Below are 14,260 nucleotides of genomic sequence, written 5' to 3'. Positions count from 1 at the left end.
CTTCTCATAGATCGGACTTATTATCGAGCCTCTCCGAGATGTTGGTGTTTTTGCTGATTCCATTATTTCGTGAAAAACTGGTGCCAAGATGTTACTCCAAAAGACAGCATCATGTTTGTATAATATCGGCGGGATCCCATTGGGGCCAGGGGCCCCATCGAGTTTGCCTTTTGAAAATTGTTTTCTAATCCTGTCTGCTGTTTCTAGGTGTGGATTTCCTTCTCCATTTACGGTTGGATCTGGAGTTGTTGGTAGATCTTCATCCGCAATTGGGATATAGAGCAGGGATGATTTCCTCATGTGGAGTTGGATCTCTTTGTTGATAAGTATGCCGGTCTTATCAAGGCTCTGGCGCGCGCCATCTAACCAGTCTCCCCCTCTAGACTTGTCCATTTCTGGATCAGCTATGTTGAAATGAGCTGATAAGTAGTTAGCCCAGTCGGATTCGGATATATTGGAGTTAATGCCTTTTTAACCTGGCTGTTGGAGGCTGTGGATAATTTTCCAAAAACTGGAGCTGTTCTTTTGCTTAGAGTTGTGAAGAATTTTTATCCAGAGGTCTTCATTCACTTGCCTTTTCCTTTCCCAGATCTTTTTTTTAGCAGTGCTTTAGGGATGTGGAGCTCCTTTTGAGTGTCCTCGCTTTTTGGTTCTATTCGAAGCTGCTTGAGAGTCTTTTTTTATTTCTCGTTTTATGTTTTTTGTCTCTACAGTTGTTACTTTTCCGTGTGTGAACCTTAAAATGCTCCCTTTTTGGATTTTTAGCTCTGTATCATATTTGGCTCCTAATTCCGTGGCAAAGTCTACCCAAGCATCTAGTGGATTTATGTTTGAGCTAGATGTCTGGTGTATGATTATTTTTGCACTGGTTGATAGTTCCTCAGACTCAGTAATCTTGAACCTTATTCGTCTGTAGTTGGCTGTGTGTTCTGTGCCGATGTATCTTCTTTCCATTGCTTCGTTCTTGCCAGACAGACCTAGATTAGCTTTGGGCACTGTCTCTTATCTTGAACGAATTGATTTTCTCGTACAGTGGAAGTGTCGCAAGCATGTAGTCAAGGATGTGAGGAAGTGCTTGAGGAAAAGTAGGTCGGTGCTGGTGGAGTATCCTCTGTGAATCGTCCATTGAGTATTCTCAGGTTTAGCTGCTCACGATCTTCCAGTAGGTGGGTTGAGCTATTTGTGTGTTTGTTAGGGGGGGGGGGGGGGGGGGGCGGTTGGCTTGGGATTTTCCAGCTGGTGTCCATTTCCTTTGTCATATCGTCAATTGGTTTGTCTCCAAAGAGGTGGAGGTTGAAGTCACCTGCCACAAGTATATTCTCCATATCCCCGTCCTCCATGAGCCTTATCAGTTCTTTGACGAGTTCCCTTGACCCCGATTGCCTGTGCTTCGGGTGTATATATATATGTTTATAATATATAGCTGTTGGGTGACCTGATTATTTACGATTGTAATTGATAGTGCTTGTATCGCATTCGGTGGGGTGATGCTTACTCTTATTGCTTCCGTTGTTCCAATAGTTGATATTGAGGCGAATGTCGCCAGGCCGCCTGAGCTCTGGCCATATTGAGAGCATCTGGTTGCCGGATGGGTTTGGGTTGTATAACCTTGTAGTGGTATGTCATTTGCTTCCCACATTTCCTGGAGAAGAATCAGGTAAAAAGATTTTAAATAGTTTAGTATTTCGGGGTCCTCCAGTTTATCTGAGAGTCCGTTAATGTTCCAGTTGCATATTTTGATTTTGAGGGGAGCGACGGAGTTGGAAGTTAAGGCTGATGCTCTTTGTTAGTTAGTATCACCTCCAGGTATGGTGTGTGTTATTATTATTCTGCGTGATGCTAGTTGGTGAGGGATTAGATTATGAGAGTGCGGTGAGTATTTATCCGGTCCTGGGGAGTAACTGCGTGCTCCTTTCAGTATTGATTTGGCCGTCTGGGGGCGTTCTTGTTTCCTTTCTTCAAGGAGCAGTGTAGGATAAGCGGGCCTTTTTTCTGCTTCGAGCTTCTGAGTGATTCCTCCATGATTGAGTTTGCTACATCGCTTGTTATCCATGTGGTCTTTGTTGTTTCGTTTCCATTTAGGTGAGGGGCTGGATGAAATTCAATTGTTAGCAAATCAGAGGTGTAATTTTTTTTAATTTGTCTATTGAGTTGATTAGCTTTAGTATGTTGCCCCTGTTTAGAGTGTCCACTCTTCCTCTAGATTTGAATTCGGGAATGAAGAAGATTGTGTCTGAGTCCATTTCCCCAGGGAGCTGTGTTTCCTGGTGTGTATGTTGCTCGATTTGGATGGCCCCATATGGCTGCTTAGTGTTGGATGTTGTGGGTACGCAGTTGGAGCTCACCCGCTGAGGTTGCTCCTTAGTCTGACCGCTATCTGCTTTGGTGATGCTTGGTTTCTGGGGGTTCCTCTTTGGTTCCCTGATTGTGGTCTCAGTGTTATCGCAGGTACATTTTTTGGGGAAATTGATTCTTGTAACCTCTGTTCTAGTTGGGTTAGGCTCCTCTTGGGACTTTTTTCCGACTTCCGGGGCTGATTGCGTTGTTGCTACTTGGCAATCGCGTTGACTTTTGTGTACCATTTCTGGTGGGTTACCGGGTGCTGGGTTGTTTGTTTGGCCGAGGGGCTTCTGCTCTGTATGTTTGCTGGTATTCACATTTGAGAGTGTCAGAGTTCCTGTTCCAGCTGCTATAGGCATCTTTACGTGTGATGAATTTTTAAGTTGAGATGAAAGATTTGTGTGCTCTGTGTGGTGCTTAATGGCTCCTGACGACTCCATGCCCCCCGGTATGGTTGGATGACAATTCTCTTCTGTGCAGTCCGCTTCTGCTAGCTTCCTGTTCCTGCCCTTTCTTTTTTGTTTGCGTCGGGCCAGTGCATTCGTTGGGCTCCCCAGTGGCTCAACTCATCCTCTTGTAAGGGTATTCTGGGGTGGCTCTTCTAATGGGGTTTTGGGGGTTGGTGGCTGGTGCCACTGCGCGATTGCTTTTTAGGGGTCGTTGACGTTTCCTGGTGCCCTTTTATTGGGGGGTGGACTGCCAGACCTGGCCCCTGTTGGCCCCTGTTGGGAGGAACTTTGTGGTGTTTGACTTTATGTCCTCCAAGAGGTTGCCCAGCATCATGGGTAATGATGATAGTTTATCGATGATTGGTGAACAGACACAGTTTGTTCTTTCAATTTGAGCTAGTTTAACTGACTCTTGTCCTCTTTTTATGAGGCCGTTAAGATCTGCGAGTTTTCTGTCTATCCCCCATGGTGGCCTCTGCTAGCTTTTGTAGGACAGTCAGTTGTAGGTCTAGTTTATCTGATTGGTACTGAAGTGCTGTTGATGACAGCTGGATTGTATTGAGTAAAGTTACCCAAAAGGTGTTGACAGGGTCTCTTGTCCCCTCTGTGGGCTGATGGAAGCTCTCTTCGCTAGTGCTGTTTGTAGATAGCTTGACATTGTATGCTGCCACTAGTTCGCTCCATTTTTGTGATGCCAAAAAGGTCATGTCCCTGTCTGAAGAGCATAAATCGTGCCTACCCCTACCTTAGACACTTTCAAACTTAAATGCGAGTTGGCATATTTTTGCCCAACACTGAAACTAAAAGCGTACTTCACAGGTACTGATCAAAGGACAGATGATGGAGACACAACCCTAAGGAGAAAATCTACATTCAATCCTCCCAACACTCTTGTACCTATAGAAATCCAAACCTTCGAACAGGCCATCATGAAAGGCATAGATGATATTAGTATTGAAAGGAATCAGACCTTTCAAAATCTAACAAAGAACGAATGAAAAGCTCTGGAAGAATTACGTGGAAATGAGAATATTGTCATCAAGCCCGCAGATTGGGGCGGTGGGATTGTGATTCTGGGAAAAGAAGGCAATCAACAACAATGCCTAGCCCTCCTTGCGGATGAGAAATTTTACAAAAGAATCACCTCAGATCCTACACCAAGACTACAGAACTCAATCGCGATGATGGTCTATGAGGCAGAAGTAAATGCATGGATATCAAAGAAAGAGGCAGATTACTTAATCACAAAAGAACCTAAGATACCTTTCTTTTACTCCTTACCCAAGACGCATAAAAACAGGTCCCCTCCACCGGGACACCCGATAGTATCGGGCATAGGCTCAATATTAGAGCCCCTATCACAGTTTGCAGACCAGTTCTTGAAACCTTTGGTGCAGAAAACACCAGCCTATTTGAAGGATACCCGAGATCTTCTCAACTAAGTGCTAGATATGCCTTTTGATCAGACAACGATGTTACTGGTAGGACTCGATGTAGAGTCATTATATACAAGCCTACCACAGAAAGAGACACTACAAATGCTTGAGGATACATTATTTATGGAAGAGTGGAACTACCAAACACCACGCCACTTTGTCCTAGAATGCTGCCGGCTGGCACTGACAGAGAATTATTTTGAATTTGATGGAAGCTTGTTTTTACAGAGCCATGGTACTTCTATGGGGAGTGCGTTTGCTCCTTCCGTAGCAGGCTTGTATGTCAGCAATTTCGAAACTGTCAATGTGTTTGTTGACATGAATCCCTTCCCTACCAGTATTGTATACTGGAAGCGCCACATAGATGATATCCTGATGATTTGGAAGAATGAGAAAGATCTGAATCTATTCATAGACTGGTTGAACACAAGAGACAAGTATTTAAAATTTACGTTTACATCAGATAACACCAGTTTAGATTCCTTAGATCTGACGATTTTTATTAAAGATGGACAGATCGAAACTAAAACCTTCACCAAACCAACAGCAAAGAACAGCTTGTTATCATATAAAAGCTTCCACCCGAAACCTTTGAGGGACAACCTGCCTTATAGTCAATTATTAAGACTGAAAAGAAACTGCAGCCAAGAGAATGACTATAGAAAACAAGCACAAGAGCTGAGCTTAAAACTTCAGAGCCGGGACTACAAACAGACCACTATCTCGAAATGCCGAAAGAGAGCAAAGAACCAACCAAGAACATGCCTACTTGAAACCACCATAAAGGAACCTGTTCGAGATTTGGTCACATGTGTTACAACTAACTGTCCGGCAACTTACACGGTACAGAAGCTAGTGAACAAGAATTGGCGGATATTGACATCTGGGAATCTAAAATGGCCTAAACCAAGGTTTGCTAACCGACGAACCCGAAACCTAAAAGACATACTTGTCCATACCCGTCCGAGAAAACAAATCACAAGCAGACACATAAGGAATACTGAGATGACTATCGTGACAGGACACCATCCCTGTGGAACATGTCTCGTTTGCAATTTAACAACCACCACTAAGACTTTACAACTGACAGAGACATTACTTTGGACTCAGAGGCAGCATACGAACTGCAACTCGACACATGTAATATATATGATTACATGTCCCTGTGGTAAGCAATACATAGGCATGACTTGCAGAAAGGTAAAGCTAAGAATTGGGGAACACAAAAGTAATATAAAGCTGAAGAAAAACAACAATAAACTTTGTACCCATTTTGTTGAAACTGGCCATAGAGCAGAGGATTTAAAATGGACAGTAATTGAAATGTTAAGAGACAAGACTGGAAACTTCTATATGAGAAGCAACAGAGATGGGTAAACAGACTTAAAACCCACCAGTGTGGACTTAATGACAATGTTCCATGGCATCATTTTGCGTAATTATCTCTGTACCGTTATGAATAACGATGCTTTGAAATGTAAGGGTCCAGACTCAGGACATTTGCTCTGATTCTGTAATATTATCACCATTTATTACACCAAATTGACATTAACTTTTCTGTACAAACAGCCAAGTACCTTCATAAGTAAATTCTGTAAATGCCATATCACGTGAACAAGATACACAATATCTATATCCTAAACTTGTCGGGATCACAATGAACGAATCAAGACACACTATACTCAGAGAAAACCACAGGACAAGTTGAGGACTACTGTCCTTAGTTTAAACTCATGACTCCTTTTTATGAATGACTACAGCACACAAGAGACAACAGAATATTGCTGGCATAATATATTGGAGTTTCTACAAACCCTGTTTTTAAATTCTAATAAAACAATTGTTCAATCATATTTTTTGAAATTACCGTTTACATCAGTCACAGCATCGTGCTAATGATATTTACAATTGAACATCCAAAATTCCGTAAGCGAAATACAAAGAACCCACTCCTAACAACAACGTTTGTCCGTCTTCTTTCGATTGCCAATCCCGACACAAAGCGCATTGACGCGAACTGAACTCCATTTGTCCTCTCTCTACTACCATGATCAAGTCACTAGAAAAGTATGACACTGATGGCGTGTCCGCGTCCGGGGGCAGAGCCAGCACCAGACGCGGAATTCGCCATTAATTGCGGGTGAGGAGAACAACGCCGAATGAACCCACATCACGCCAAAGGTTATTTAAACCAGAGCAACGGTAACGTTTTGTACCCCCTATTTTTGCAGCCTGGGACCACAATGTCCAATTCCCCCTGAGGACACAGAATATCCCTACTATTAAGGTAAAGATTTTATTAACAATTGTATGCTGAACACCAGTACAATCGTGGGTCCCAACAGTCTCACATCGACAGACCCAGTGTTTGTTAACTTTGTTTTTTAACTTTATCTTTGAGTATTGCAAATACCGTTACCATTAAAATATGAGACTGAGCACAGACCAATTACCATTGAGTTTGTGCTGTGTTTTCATGAACACCTGAAATATTGTGACCATCAGTGTAATATCTTCCAGCTTAAAAAACAAGAACAGAGTTCTCAATACGTGAATAGTTACCACCACCGTTCACTGTATTTTAGATTAATTTGCCCCACTTATTGCATCTAAAGATTCTCTACTGTGATTCGCCGATTAGTCCGACCATTATGCTAAAATTGTGAATAATAAGTTTTACGGACAAATTATGTCTGTGCAGTTAACTCATGAATAATTGACCATCAAATGATGCCAGTTTAGTAAATGCATACATGCAGAGGTACACCAAGAATATTAGATAAATTGTCGAATTTCTATTTCAGGTAAATTGAGCCTTGCTATAGAACAACTGTGGGTAAAATCACAACCCCTGATATACTACACAAAAGGAGTGAGTATAAATTTTAACTTGTTTGTCCTGACGAATGCTCCATAGACCCAGCTGGGCGACAAGGAGCAGAAAAATGTTGACTGTATGTTTAAAGTGATATACGAGGATCCAGTTGCTTGGTCCAAGAGTATACCCATTTGTATTTTTTAATAACAAACCACATCCATTTATAATTAAAGTAGATGCCAGGAATGTAGGTTTGTTTTTTAAGAATAACCTTCTTCCGTGGTGGTACCTACACATTTCTCTGGACACTGCTTCGCTACTCCAGAGGTTACCTCAGGCTTGAGTTTGGCATGTAGCACACTATATCACCCAATGATAAATGCCACAACGTCTATGTGGGGCGAAGAATAAATATAAACCGCACAGCACAATACATAACGTTTATGAGGGTTATCTAGAGAACCTTTTGTAACATAGTTACAAGTGTCCTAGTCCATTTTTGATAAACGAGCATAAATCCCCTTCTTCCAAGATTGGAGAAGAGTTTACGGGGTCAGATTTCGTTCCCTGTGTGGCGTGAGCCTCAGTTTCGCCTTGAGTTTTTACTTCTGCATTTAAGTAGGCGTTGTGTGCATGAGGCAATACTGTTTCTTGATTGTTTCTTACCTCTGCCACTGCCTGCTGGATGAATAAGGAGGGATGAGTTGGGGATGACTGTCAGCTTATTGTGTTGTTGCTGGGGTGCCCCGAGGACCCTTCCAGCTCTGAGGCGTGTTTACTCGATGTGTCCACCTTTAGCTGTGGGCTAATTAGGTCTATCTCCTCTGTGCCTCCCTCTGGTAATGGGGCTTGGCTGATGGCACCTTCTGATGGCATTGGCCTTCTAGCTTCTTGTGCCCGTTGATCGCCAGCCCCTGCTGAGCCTCTGGTGTGATCCGTATTCTCCCTTGGAGTTGGTGCCATGTGTATTTCTGCTGCTGTATAGCTTGTAATTTGGGGCAACGAGTTATTTGTGCCGGCAAGTTGCAGTGGGGATTGGAGGCCTGTGATAGAGTCATTTGAAGAGTAGATGACATTTCCTGGGTTTTTTAAAAAGGTGAATTTTGTGTAAATTTTCGGTTGGTAGCTATATTTTGGTTTCGTTGGCTGATTTGCTAAGTTAATTAATTTGTGGGTATTTTTTCTTTTATTGCTTCTAGGTTCTTCTGATGTTGGGGTTCGGCTGTGGTCTATGTCAGTTGGCAGACCTTCGTTTATGCAAATGTTGGTTCCATTGGGGTTACTTTCCGGCAGGAGGGTTTTACTGGTGGTTTTGCCGGTTTCCTTGGCGCTATTAGATGCTCGCTTGTTTTTTTCTGGTGACGCTGAGGTCGTGGTTGTGTTTTTTCTCTTTCATTTTGTCTGTTGTTTTGTTTGAGGTCTTCTTTCTCTTCCCGGCCTCATGGTGGTCCTGCTGAGTCCCTCTCAGTATGTGATATTCTTCGATCACCTAGCACCAGCTAGTAGGTGGTTGCTGGAAAAATGGTCGGGACTGGGTAGAGGCTTTTCTCAAGGGGCCCGCTCGTGAGTTGTTTTCTGGGAGCAGTCGTCTCCTTGCCCTCAGCTTCCTTTAGTCGTGGCTCTGCTCCCGCCACTCCGGGTTTCCCAAGGTCAAGGTGATGCTCACTCCTTTTAATTCTCCTCGCAACTTTGGAGGCTGGGGGGCAGGGGAGCGAAGCTGAAGCAGGAGCAGGAGCCAGCCAAGGGCAAGGCTGGGGGCTCTGCCGCTCTACCGCCGGCTTGCTCTGCGCCTCTACCCCATGTTGCTTCTCCTGGGGGGACTAAGGGTTCCGGGGGCTTCCTGAGGCCGGCTGTAACGGTGGGGGAGAGGGTAGGAGGGGAAGCGGTAGCAGGAGCGGGAGCGGGGTTGAGCCTCTGCTGCTCTACCGCTCGGTTGCCAGTTTGCTCCACCCCTCTGCCCTCTACCTCTCTGGTGGTTGCAAGCCAGGTGGAGCCGGATGCAGTGGAGCAGTGGGGGGAGGAGTTGGGTGTACCCACCCCGTATACCGCTTGTACCAAAACTTGCGGCTCGCGGCTCAGGCAGCCCTCTCACGCCCCCCCTCCCTCAACTCTCCCGCGGCACAGCTGGTCTCTCACGGCCTCCCGGGTCGCAGGTCGCAGCTCCACAGCTCCATCGCGGTCTCTCAGCCTTCCTGCTACCGCTTCACCGCCGCCGCCACAGCTGCTGAGCTCAGGGAGGGGGGGGCTGCAACCGGGCCGGAGCAGCGCCTGCCGCCTCCTCGCTTCGCCTCGGCTGACTGCTGAATGCAGGACACTGGATGCGGACGAAAACACGGACTGGACTTTCCTCCAGACAGGAAGAGTTGGATCATACAGTGTAAGCAAAGGTCTCAAAGGCCTGGCGCATTGCTGCTATCAATACTTTCTCTATACTTCAATTCTATCAAAGTGTAGCATTTATTTATTATACCCCTTCACAGGAAATCTGTGAATATATGTTATTTTTTTTCCGGCAGCATATCACTCTGGTTACTGTTTTGCTGCCTCTCATCCTCCTGTGCACTGGAAAACAGGAGTGAGGAAAGTATTTTGCGTTCTCTGCTGCCCTCTCGTGGCTACTGTCAATCTAACATTATGTACACATTTTAACGTTTAACTGCATCACGTCCCTGTGGCTTCTTTCACTCCCACTGTCATGTTCGTTTTCCTTCTTCCCTTCCCATCTCCCTTATCATATGTCATCGGTGCCTCTTCAAGCAAACGCCAAACTAAAACGCATGGGTAAAAGACATTGTCATTTACAATGCCAATAGCTCTAACTCTCACAAATGCAAGACTGATTGCATTGCAAATGCTTGTTTAAATGATGTTGTAGGGTAGCGATATGAGGTGGTCAATACTGTTCCTGTCGTAGCTACTTTTTTTTCTCTCTCCTCTATGACCCTGTGGTGTAGCGTTCTAGTCGTCGCACGTCACGTCACGACGTGGCGTGCTGGCGGCCATATTGTGGCTGCGCGCGCATCGCGCATCAGAGGCGCGAAAGCCGACAGAAACGACAGATCGGCTCGGCGCTCTCTAGGTAGGGAATAAAGTAAATAAAAGTAGTTTACACAGCAACCACGTGTGGAGCATTTATTGGGGTGACCCCCATACGTTACAATGGCGACGAGAGCGGGATCCTGAACCCCTGCAAACCAAAGGGAACCAAATCGGGAAAAAAAAACGAAAGTAACCGAGGGAAACACCTCCTACACCGGTAAAAGGAAGATTCCCAGCGGGAAGCAGGACGACAGTACCAGGCGGCCAAGGAGGGCTCAGAGCCAAGGAGAGGCCAACAAGCAACCACACGAGGTACCTACCCTAGAGAACGTGGCAGAGCCCAAAACCCCAGAGGGAAAGGACAAGTGTGCAAAAGGTGGAGTGAACAGACCCAACAGACGCAAAGCAAAGCGCGCCAGATCATATAGAGAACTGCGGAACGAGGAGAACCGCGCTGGCTACGTTAAGAAAGGACGAGGGGGCAGACACAGAAGGTTCCCAGGCACAGGGGGCAGACCCAGAAGGTCCCCAGTCACAAACTGAAAACCAAGAGCTAGACAACACACTGGGCAGCCCCAGAGGTCAAGGGAGCACAATACCCACGATCAAAAGCGAGAAGATGAGTGCGCAAGCGGGATACGGGATGGCGCCAGTGCAATTCCTGCCCAGACCCGGAGAACCACTGATGAAGTGGGAGGACTGGAGAGAGTACATTGACAATTTCATAGGGGTCCTAGAAGACGAAAATGAAGAGCAGTTCAACCCCAAGACGAAAAAAAGCATTCTGTTGCTCAACCTAGGGCCGGAAGGACTCAGAATTTACAAGAGCCTGGTGCCTAAACAAAGAGGAAGCACGGACGACGATGTGTATGCCCACGCCATTGATGACCTGAACGAACACTAGAGGCCGGCAGTCTGTGTATCGGTTGAGCGGTTCAATTTCCTGCAAAGGAAACAATGGCCAGGTGAAACAGTGGAGGAATACGTGGCGGCCCTGAAGAAACTAGCGTCCACATGCAAATATGACGCATGGGAAGAAGAATTCATCAAGGATCAGGTGGTAATGCACACCACGTGCACAGCGGTGCAGGACAAGCTGTGGGCCAGCGAGACACCACGCTGAAGGAAGTAATGGTGATAGTCAAGAGGGCAGAGTTGGCGCGCAGGTATGCGGAGGCGACAAAAAAGGAAATGGCGCCCAGCACCATGGTAAACAAAGTCCACGAAGAAGAGCCCCGCAGAGACAGCAAGTACAAGGGATCGTCGACGAATGGACCCTACAAATGGCAAGGCAACCCGGGCCCTCCAGGAAAACAGGCGGGGAGCAACAAGAAGTCATGCTACAGATGTGGGAGCTGGTCCCATGAGGCACATGACAGGAAATGCCCGGAGTTCCGCGCCAAATGTTTGTACTGTGGCATTGTGGGCCACTATGAGAAGGTATGCCGAAGGAAGGCTTCTAAAGGCATGGTAAAATACATCGGCCAAGAAAGCGAAGAACAGGACGAAGGCACGGAGGAGGACGTTGTCACGGTACTGTGCATTTATGATCAAGTGTTGAGCGTGGACAGCCAAGTGTTGAGTGTGGATGGTAGAAGAACGACGAAACCTGTGCTGGAAATGTCTATAGGGGGAGTGCTGATAAGCGTGGTGGCCGACACGGGCTCGCCCTACACCTTCGTCCAGAGAGCGGTGTGGGAGGAAAGCTTCGCACCACATGTAGGCCCAGAACTGGAGAAGCTGGATATCCGCCCAGTCACATACAACGGGGACCGCATTCCCATGGCAGGGTTCAGACCATTAAAATTTGAGTTTAGAGGCCGTTCCGCTGTCTGCAAGCTCTACATATCGGAGAGAGGACCCTCGGTCCTAGGATGGCTGGACCAAGGCGACCTAGGCATCAAGTTGGATCCTGGGGGAAAAGAACAAATACTACTCACCGAACTGGAAACCTGGCCAGATCTTGACAAATGGAAAAGTGAGTACCCCAAAGTATTCAGAGGCACAGTAGGAAAGATGGAAACATTCTCACACAAGATAATTCTGAAGGAGGATGCCGTACCAGTCGCCCACAAGGTGAGAAATGTACCTTTGGCAGTGAGAGAAGCAGTACAGGAGGAACTACAGGACTTAGAAAAGAAAGGGATCATCGAACCTATCACGAGCGCGGAATGGCTGGCGCCCTTGGTGGTAGTCATGAAACCAAGCGGGAAGGTCAGGTTGTGTGTCGACCTACGCGAATTGAACAAGAACATTGTGGTGGAGAAGTTCCCCTTGCCTAGAATCGAGGAAATGCTTGCCAGAACCAGGGGAATCAAGTGGTACTCCACTATAGACTTGACCTCAGCCTACCACCAGATTGCACTACACCCTGAGAGCCGCAAATTAACATCGTCCATCACCCCATTTGGGTGCTATCAGTTCCGCCGCATGCCGTTCGGGCTATCCTCGGCGGCTGCGGTGTTCCAGAAGCTGATGCACCAACTGTTTAAAGACACGGATGGCGTCCAATACTTTCAGGACGCCATCCTGGCAATGGGGCGAGACAAGCCAGCTCATGATGTGAAACTTAGCAGGGTGCTGAAGATCCTAGAGGGTAAGGGCCTCACAGCTGAATGGACCAAGTACAGGATAGGAATGGAGTCGGTGACCTACCTAGGACACGAAATAGGGGTACGAGGGGTGACCCCGAAAGCAGAGAATGTGAAGGCAATTTGTGAAGCACCTCCACCCACCAACAAAGAGGAAGTGAGATCATTTTTGGAAATGGCGGACTATTATAGCAAGTTTGTGCAGCACTTCGCCTCCAAGACACATCACATGAGGCAGCTGACGAGAGACAGTAATGAGTTCCGCTGGACGGAGGAAGAGCAAAGTGAATTTGATGTCATTAAGAAAGAGGTTCTGGGCCTTCGTTTCATAGATTCCGAAGGCTCTTGTATTAATTCATACAATACTAAACATTTCAACTTGTTTACATTGTTCACAAACGTCAGAGGTTTTCACCGACCTTAACAATTAAAATAGTTGATACAAACAACAATCTTGTAAATAATACTCAAAGCATACATAAATGATAACATTCAATACCAGTTTAGACAAGTGGATTACACTCAATTGTGGTAATAAAACAACTCAATATGGTACACCTGTACTTATTTCTCTGCAAATCATAATGTACCAAATGAATGAAACTGAACACAATGGGCCTTTCGGTTTTTTCAGTTCCCGAATTATTTTAAATTGCCCTATTTGTGATTGTGGATTTTTATTAATCCTGTAATCGCCAAGGTGTGGGCTACCTTGGACAGCCGAACAGCTGACGCGTTTCCAAACCCTTATTCAGTTACCAGGGTTCTTCCTCAGGGCTGAGCTGTGTACCTATGGTGTAAAAATTTAGGGAATGTTTAACTTCTCCTATTCTCTGAATTATTAAACTCATAGACATTTCTAGAAAAAGAAGGGGGCTTTACCTCATTCTTCAAAGCGTTCTTTTCCTGTCACTTTCTTACAAAGGGCATCTGTGTATCCTTCGATTTGGCCTAAGTAATGAATCAGAGGATGGCTTACTGATAACTTTCTCACCGCTTGTGTGAATTTTGTACTACACGATAAATGACATAAATCGATTTAGTTTTAAGGGGGTGCCAGCACTTACTTGACCAAGGATGGATGATTCTCTAAAGTTGCATTTGCATATGTAGTTCTTAAGGGTTCGCAAGTACTGGATGCTGTTAAGTATTAAAAAAACATTCAGTCAGAAAGCTCCGTATGGGTGCGTATTCGGTTTTGTTTCCCTGCAGCGTTAACACTTACTTAAAAACAGGAGAAATGTTTCCTGCACGTGCGGTGTTGCTTCGCTGGGTTTTCTTTGACTTTGCGGGGGGTCCCTGAAATATTAAATTATGTTGTTTATTGTATTTTCTCGGAGTTGTTCAGGCCAGAGTTTAAGGCTTTTGAAAACGTTTCTTACCTCCTTTTACTCTGAACTGGTTCGCATTAGCTTGCTCCGTGTCTCCGCATGACTGGCGTTTCAATTGCCGCGAGTCGACTGATAGTATTTAAACGGTCCCCCGGAACTGGTTTAAGCCTTATATATGCTGCTGTGCATAGTGGGACTTGTAGTCTCTGGTGACTTTCAAGTTTTTCGCCGATGTTAGCGACTGCAGTACGGAATA

This window comes from Lissotriton vulgaris, chromosome 1_1 (assembly GCF_964263255.1).
Source record: "Lissotriton vulgaris chromosome 1_1, aLisVul1.2, whole genome shotgun sequence".
Lineage (NCBI taxonomy): Eukaryota > Metazoa > Chordata > Amphibia > Caudata > Salamandridae > Lissotriton > Lissotriton vulgaris.
The sequence above is the reverse complement of the archived record's forward strand: the minus strand, read 5'-3'. Positions refer to the sequence as shown.